This window comes from Meleagris gallopavo, chromosome 3 (genome assembly GCF_000146605.3).
Source record: "Meleagris gallopavo isolate NT-WF06-2002-E0010 breed Aviagen turkey brand Nicholas breeding stock chromosome 3, Turkey_5.1, whole genome shotgun sequence".
Classification (NCBI taxonomy): Eukaryota; Metazoa; Chordata; class Aves; order Galliformes; family Phasianidae; genus Meleagris; species Meleagris gallopavo.
In genome coordinates, this window is record NC_015013.2 from 38,705,714 (window position 1) to 38,714,916 (window position 9,203).

Below are 9,203 nucleotides of genomic sequence, written 5' to 3' on the forward strand. Positions count from 1 at the left end.
GGTTAGAAAAATATATAGGGACTAGAAATACATTACTACCCTTTCTGGTGAAAAACCATCATATTATGCTCTCTACACATACTTCTTGAAGAGAATACAGGTGAATGTCTGAATAATAAGAAGAATGTTAATTATTTGCTTCTTTCCCTCAAATTGGATATGTATTTTCTTCTGCATGTGATTCTGCATGGAATTTTTCTAAGCTCATATCCCCAGATTTCATATAAATCTTTGCACCCTTCTCTCTGCTTCCAGAAAAAAGTGAGACTTTTAACCTTCATATTTATCCATGCTAATGGTATAGTTTTACCCTCATTCATGCCTTGTTTTTCCTACATTAGTGTATCTCCAGTTTTTCTCAATATTTCTTCCATATTTCTGACATCTCTCCTAAAAAAAATGTATGAGTTTCACATCTTGCAACAGGTACAATAACATTTTCCTTTTTGGTTTAACTTGAGGCAGTTACAGGCGTTTTCCTTGTTTGCATGTATAACCCAAACGAATAGGGTTAATGAACCTGGAATGCATTAACCCAAAACATGTGCCTACTGCTCACTGTTTTGATCAGAATTAAATACGAGGGCTGATTTTCTACCTATGAAGTTTCCAGTTCAGCTTCAGCTCTGTTGGTTCTCAATATCAGAATCATGTTTCAAGTGAAGTGCTCTAGTAATCTACCTTTCTCTCTCGAGTAAACCATCCAGTTGATTTTTAGCTACTTCTAAAGAACTGAATTTGACTAATATCTTTCAGAAAAAGAATTGGTCTGCATTTGAAAATCTCTAGCATCTACCAGTTTTTCTTGGTAATTTATTCAAGTAGATTTAAAAAAAATTGTTTTACTTTTTTCTGCTAGTCAAATGGAAGATGGATATGATTGTAGCCTAGTGGAATAACTGATTAACAAAAGAACTAATACATATTTTTATCTTCAATAGTTATGTTCACTTTCTATACTACAATTTTTACAAATTGTTATCCATTTTATTTTCTGCACTACTGTAAATCAGTGAGGCATATCTCTGGCACACAAACAGATGCTAGTGCTACATAGCTGTGGCAGTGAAGGAATCTTCTCAAGTTTAGATACAGTAATTCTGTGGCCAGTAAGGCACCACACTTTTTGACTACTATATGGCATTCATACACTTGATTACAAATATATTTAGGTAGATGCTTTGGTTTGATGTTTGTTTGCTTGTTTGCTTTTGTTAAAGAAAAAAAAAAAGAAAGAAAGAAAAGATTTAAAGACTGAAATTTCAAATATGGCAGTTTTGTTTCCAGATCTCTCTCTCTCTTTCTATTATTTTTTGACTACATTTTGTAGAATTTTTCCTTTTACGTTATTACTACAGGGAGACCTCAGTAGTACATAGTTTTTCGAAGTAAAGATGCATAGGGAAGTATAATCATTTCATTACTCATACACAAAGAAAAAAAAATCACTTGTAATGAATACAAATCTGGCAAGATTCTCAGGTAATCCAGTGGCAGCCAACTGTACCAGACTGCATGGGCACCTGGGCACCACAATTTCTTCAGCAACCATTATAGTGCTAGCTTTCTCTGCAGTCCTAAGGTCTGTTCTGAAAAGGAGTAAGTTATGCTGCCTACTGATATTTGTCTCACCTGAACCTGCAGATACCTCTATGTTATTACTTATTTATAATCTTTTCCCTGCCATATGCTCTATTGACTTACATTATACTAATTGATATTTTATTCTCTTTTTCAGCAACTATACCTTAAAATACTGGAACAGTGTTTTAATGCTCAGGAGTATTTGAAACATTAATTCAGCATTAAAGAAAGTTCATTTTTTTTCTTACAGATATTTGAGTGAAGCAAAATCTGATTAATAAAAAGAAGAAAGTCCCTGGGCCAAAATTCTGCTACTCTACTCCTCTCTCCAAAAATTGCTGTAAGACAACTGCCTTTGCATCCTTGCCTGTTGAAAACATTCTTTTTTTTATTTAATGGAGGAAAGATCAGGGCCAAAGTGAATGAAAATCCTCAAACACCTCTGGAGATAAAAGACAAGAGTGTAGCAGTTTTGAAGACTTCATTTTTAGATCAGGTGCCTATATTTCACCTAAGTCAATGAATGTTACTATTTAATCTGTAATACAGTATTGGTAATCTTGCTGAGGAAATATGCAGTAAAATCATTAAGCATTATGAAATGCTTAGATGTAATGAAAAGCCATAAAGGTATATAAGACATTTGGATGAAGAAATGAAGCTTTGAATTTTCATTTTATTAATAGAAGTACTTCATATTTCCTCTTGAATTTTCAGCTTAGCACTTAAATTAATCAGGGCCTGAATATCACAATTAAAAAAAAAGGGAATAATTGTCCCCAGTTCAGGACACTAGTAATATTTTTATGCTTTGAAAACTGCATTCATCGCCCTGAATGGTAAATAACAATAATACCTAAATTACCTGTTTAAATATCTTCTCAAGGTAAATATATACATGCTTGATGTTTCAGAGGATTAAATAGTTTGAATAGTTTGAATCTTCTGGATTCAGTGAACTGAACTCCTGTGCTATAGATAACAGGGTGGGCTAAATTACTTGTCAAGGACATAAGGTTCCCTGCAGATGTAGGGACAAGTAAATGTGAGAAAGCTGTGAATGTGGAGTATTGTTAGGGCAAAGGTCTGATCTAAATAAGGATTTTATTTAAATCTACCCATTTTACTTCCTCGACAATTACCTGCCCTTACTGTTCTTTTTTTTTTTTTTTTCTTTAAATAAGTGTATCTTTTTGGAAGGAGAATTGCAGTGCACCAGGGAAAATAACAGGAAATGTATAACTCCTCATATTCTGCAACATATACGAAAAAGAGGAAAAATCTTGTCATTGGAAGCTTGCAAAACACCGTGGGTGGAAATTAAATATAAAAAGAGTAATCCCCCAGCATTTTAAATATTTTATAAGAAATATAATTTGTATTCTGGTACATAAAGCTATATCATCAGAGCAAAACTACACACCACATGAATGTTTATTAAAAAAATCATATCAGAAAACAGTATGATTATTCATTACAGAATGCAATATATACAGTTATCTCTTTACCTGGAAAAGCTTCCACTTTGTCAACCATAGAAAAATCTTCTTTCTTAGAATAAAACAACAAAAAGCTCTCACACCATTATCATCATTACTACCACCAAGTCCTTTAATAATCTTAATTTTGCAAACCACTAAAAAATAGAGACATTTGAAGGCATGCTAAGCAAAGCTCAATTTCACATAATTTTCTTTCTGCAAAATATTCCATTCATGAGACTTGGATCATAACAAATAATTTCCTGGAGCCTCTGTGCATTACAGTGTGTGGTGGACAGATCATTAAATGTCACTCCTCCTTCAAAGACATTAAGTGTTTTTTCTACTTGCATATTGTTGCCATTAGTGCTTGGGATTAAGTTACAGATCTGGATGGAGTTGAATTCTAGTTCTCACGAGAGGGGACAATCAATGAATCTGGAACCTTGCACTGGGTCACTTATAGAGAGGCTAGCAATGGGAGTGCTGATTTGTCCAGAATGATATTTTGTGCCCCTATTTCAAACTCTATGTCTCATTACCAATACTACTTTGATGTGAGCAATAATTAGAGTTTGGTGTTTAAATATATTTGCTTGTCATTGTCTTATGGTAAACCATTCAACCTTTTGTCAATAAATTCATCTCAGAATTTGAAGTAGTCTATCACTGTAATTATTGCTTTGTATAGCTCTCAATGTGGCTAGAGCCCAGTTTTCAGCAAGATGCAGCAGTTAGCAAAATATAAATAATAAATGTATATCAGAAAGATCACAGAGCTAAGTTGAAGCCAAAAAAAAACAACAACAAAAAGGCACCTCTTTCCTATGAATAGTTTTCCATTTCCTGTTTGTTCAGAAAAGATACTAAGCTCATACTTTAGTCTGGCTGAAGGATTCAAACTGATTTAGAAGAGATTTGCTTTAAAGAAGGCAGACAGTGTCTATATTATGAGTTCTATATATATATTTTTTTCTAGCTTGCTCCTATCCTGCACAGCACATACTCATCAATCATACTGGGAAGCTGACTTATATTCTCCACACTTCACCACTAACTGGATTACAGAGCTGAAAATCTTACTCAAAGTTTAAAATGTGATAAGAGTAATCAGATTGTTCTAGTCAAATTCTAACTGTGGTGAATAGATGGCACTAATTACCTTTTCTTATTATGCTACAAATGTAGTTTACTCCATCTTTATTCATGAAGTAGTATCATATAGCCCACCAAGGGGACTGCAGCAGTATGTAATATTGGCTTATTTGTTTTCTTGTTCTTATTTTTCCTCTTCATCAGTATTCTGGAGGTGTGATTTTAGACTTCAATGTATTGCTGTGCGGGACTTTCTTATGTCTTGGTGTAATTACTGCAGATTTCTGAAGTTGAACTTTCAGAAAAGAAATCCAGTAATAAAAATGACTGGTAGACAGTGGGGGTGATATATTGCCTATTTTTTTCCTTAAACTACAATTCTGAAGGTGCACAAATGTACACAAGCAAAAGTCATAGCATGAAAGCTGTTGATCTGAATTTGGTCTAAAAGATGCACTCATTTTGAAATGATACTAAAAACTTAATAAGGTTAACTTTGCTTTATTAGGTGTTAACAAACTAGTAGCAATAAGATCCCCTAGTTTACAGCTCATCTTGGCTCAGATGCCACTTTGTGAAGAAATCCTCTTGACAGTTACTGTCTGTGTTTTAGAGCTGATGAGAAATTCTGACTATTTTGTTCTTTCTTTCTTGTGAATAATCTGAAAGAGCTTACAAATAGGAATGTCTTAAAAAATCATGGTCTTTGTGTGACCAAAGTATTTGTTAAAGAAACCTGACAAGATATGAGTCTTCTGTGCAGTTTCAGTACCAGCTTTGTTTCCAGAAATCTGATCTTTATGCAGCATTCAGAGTGCCTATATTCTGAATATACTATAGCAACAATTTTTCTGAAATATTCAGGGAGAGAATGGGAGAGGATGACAGATAGGATTGTGTCACCTCTGCTCTCTGCAGAAAAGACGACAGAATTCCTGCTTATTGGTCCCTGAGCACACTGCTGTAGTATAATCCCATTGGTAGAAAGGTTATGAAAGATAACTTTGTGTAAAAGAGGTTTCTTCTAAGCATATTATCGTTATAATTTCGGTGGCACTGAGGCACAATCAATGAATGATTTCGAGAATTTGCACTGTCACCGCTATTCTCCCATGTTCTTACAGAAAGCAGTCAACTATACCAGGAAAATCAGAAAGTTTGCAGGGGATTGCAGCTTGGTTTTCACATAATAGGTGACAAATGACAACATTTGATAGGATAATGATGTCCAATGTTTCTTCTTTTATTAAAAATGCAGTACAAACTACTGTACTTTGGTATTATACGCCTAAGTCCTGAAATTTCTATAATGGAGTTTCCCAGCTAGCTGCCATCAACCAATTTCAAGGTGAATTTCCCTCTTGTGTTTTACGTGACTGTCATTTATTCTTGCTCTACAATAAAAGTAAGGAATTCAGTCAGGAAACAGTCTTCTAAGATAACTAGCCTAACCATTCAAAAACAAAAGCAAAAGCAAAAGCTTGACCAATCCTGATGTTTCGTGCCAATTTTGAGTAATGTCATCCAAGCTCTTCTTGTTATATTGTAAGGAAAAGGCATTAAGTGCAAAAACATATGTTAAATCTATTCTTATCAGAGTACCAATTAACCATTTGTTACAAATGGGCTTTGGGCCCAGTTATTACCATGACAGTGACAAGGCAAATTTTAACAAATTTCTCTGGAAAATTTTCTGAATGCTTGCTTACGTACGCTGGCAAAATTCAAGCCATTGTAGGTTGCATTGTGCCTTTGTGCCTTTTATAGGTCTGAGACTAATGACAATGCTGTAAAGATAGAAAATAAACAAAGAAATGAACAAATGAAAGGAACTTGCTTTCATCCTGGAGAGAACCTAGTTGAGAGTTTTAGGGCAAATCTGTGATGGAAAACACTTTCATCAAGCCTAAGGTCTCAGTTCCTCTGATGCTAACTTCTACCTGAAGACAGTTGGGTCAGGTGGAGTTGGAATGACTGGGAATGAATTTCTCATTCACACAAGAAACTCTGATTAGTGGATCTTGAGCTTATATTTACTTCACAACAATAAAAATTGTTTTAAAGAAAAAAAATCTTACATTTCTTTACAAACTCAATGTAGAATCTTCTTTAGCCACCGATGAAATGCAAAACTATACATTTGAAATACATTTCCACAATGACTGAAAGAGGGGTAATTCTATGCAGTTCTCCTTTTGGTTTCTAGTGAGAATTCTCTTCCATGCAGTTTTCATGGGGTGTATACTAGCTACATGACATACAATATATAGGTTTTATCAGACTAACACAGAACAACACAGAACAAACACAATGATCATCATCTAAGGGTATATCTAACAAGGAGCAATACTAATGTAATGTTAGAAATGATTGGAAGGAGGATTATGAGTCTGACAGTGATAAAAACTTTTCATTGAGGAAAGAAAAGACTTTGCAATTGACAAAATGAATGACTCTTTAAGTTGACGTGGAATAGTAAAGATGGTGTTAATTAGCATAGAAATTACTATTGTACATGCAGAGGTAGCTTTTAGTTGTTTAAATAACCTTTGCAATTTTAGCCCTGCATATAAAGAGAGTATGAAAATCTTCTTGAAACTGATATTGTTGCTAATGTCTGGGAAAATATCAAAAAGGACACAGAAGAAGCCATTGAAAGTACAAATATCTTGGAGAGTGTTAGCCACAGTTCTTCAAAGATATTGTCTGACTGTTAAAGTGTTTTAAGACTGTTTTTAAGACATTAAATATATGGATCTTTGGTTGGAAAAACAAAAACAAAACAAAAACAAAAGTCCTCACGAATTTTGACATCACCAACATATATTTGATTCTCTTCAGACTGATTTAAGATCAAGTTAAGATTGCATATCCTTTTCTGTGACTTGCTGCCTCCATGGGAATATCAGCAAATCTAATACATGTTGACTTCTATGCAACAATAATAGTCAACTGAATGTTTCATTACCGTTAAGACAAGAATGAATCTGTGTTAGGATTATATGTATTTATATAAAATATTTAAAACACACTGCAATAAAATCTTTTGTACAGTGGTGATGTATCATCACTTGTACTTGATATTATTAATCTTCACTTTAGAGAAATATCAGTGTATCTAAAACCTTCTGGGGAAAAACAAAGCAAAACAAAACAATGCTTCTTAGATTCTAGTTATTTGTTCAGCTCTTATGTTAGAGAATATGCCACAGTAAAAAAAATAACTTAGCACCACCTGAACTTGAAGTTTTGTTAGTGAAAGATTTCTATAACTTTTTTCACGTCTTCATAAGAATTTTAATATTACAGAATGTACTTCATTTTTAAAAAAATAAAATATGTGGCAATAGTGAGGATGACAGGATGTTTATCTTTGTATTATGGTTTGAAAAAAAAAAGAAATATAGTTTGAAAGTCTTTAAATGTTTTCTATTCTTTTAAAGTCATATATATATATATATTCTGAAAGCTGCCTGAAAAATCAGACATATCTGGTCTTGTATTTATGATATAATGAATTTGTTGAAAGAAGCTGCAACTACAAGAAAGAACGGGTATTGTTAGTGGGTCATGAATGAAAGTTCATCTAAAAGCACACCAAGACAGAAAAAATGGGCACTGTTGTCACTCAGTGGTAAACATCAGTTTTAAAATATGATTTCCTGTTTTGTTTCGCACAAACCTGATTACTAGTGACAGATTGAACTCCTTCCTCTTAAAAAAGGGACTTCATAGAAAACCATGAGGATTGCTAGTTGAAAACTCGATAAAAACTAGATGGGAAATGCTTGTATGAAATTTTGTACAGATAAATTAAAGATTTATCTACAAGTTGCATAGCCCCATATTAGATTGTAGGCTAACATCCATTTTCAATCATACTTTTAGCAGTTCCTTAAAGCATGTAATATTCCTTCTATGTTTTTCTAAATGCATCAGGAAAAACAGTATTTTTTCCTAGTGTGAACACGGATGCAGAAGTTTGGCATATAGTTACCATCATGTCTGAGCTTAACATGAAAAATAATTTTATTATAAATGGCTTCATAAATGATATATAGCATATGTACCATGTTTATTATAGTATGTGTTACTACTACAAAAATTATTTTTTCAAATGCAGCTTATGATGAGTTAATTAGGTGTTCTACAGGAATTTGTGCTTTCCTAAAGCACCTCTGAAAAAATAAGACTTTGTTCAAGTGGTTGTCACTTAATTTGATTCAAGGAATGCAATCACCTTACCAGCAGCATACGTTTCAGATGGAAATGTTTGAGCATCCTATAACTTTTGAACTTCGAAATAGCATGAAGCAGGAGCTGAAACATTAAAAAAATAAATAAATTAAAAAAAAATATTGTAAGGAGAAGAAAGAGATCTGCATCTCTCTCTCAGGCAAGTTTCTCACCAGCTGAAAGCTGTCTTGTCTGTCACAGTGCTCTGCTGGGTGCTATATTTGAACGCAGTTGTTTCAAAGGATTGGGAAGAGGTAAGGCTAGCTGTGCTGTCTGATAAATTATGTGCAAAACTTGTAAGAATCTGTAGTCTATAATGTTAGGAAAATGCATATGAAAACACATATTTTAACAGATGATATCATTAACTACAGGAATGTAGAAAAAAGTGTCAAATCTTATGAGAATTTTCCCCAAAGCTTTAAATCTCTTCTCTTTGAAAGTAGCTGAATTTCAACAAAAAATGATGATAAATATGCTTGTTGTCTGAAAGATGATACGTTAAAATTTAAGACTAAACTCACCCATATGATATTCATGTTTTCATGTAATTCAGTATCTACAGGGAAATTTTTTTATTGTCATTTGTGGCAGTGAAATGTACAATGTGCATGTCAAAATTTGAATTTCACAGCTGACATAAACTTGGAGGAAGTCTGTATTCACAACTTCAATTCAGTTTGTTTCTCCCATTATTGAAACAAAACAAAACAAAACAAACAAACAAAAAAAAACAACAAAGCCTTTATAAGTAATTGTTGGGATTTGTGTGTGTGTGTGTGTGGTTTATTTTCTCTCTCTTTTTTT

General features: G+C 33.3%; 1 long non-coding RNA gene across 1 annotated transcript in view; it reads left to right on the forward strand.

Annotated features, from left to right (window-relative positions):
• The window catches only part of LOC104910238, a 60,212-nt gene that overhangs the window by 23,264 nt on the left and 27,745 nt on the right, over positions 1-9,203 (forward strand). Inside the window, exon 2 of the long non-coding RNA XR_004159223.1 lies at positions 1,835-1,924. This is a non-coding gene — a long non-coding RNA (uncharacterized LOC104910238). The remainder of the gene's footprint in view (positions 1-1,834; positions 1,925-9,203) is intronic.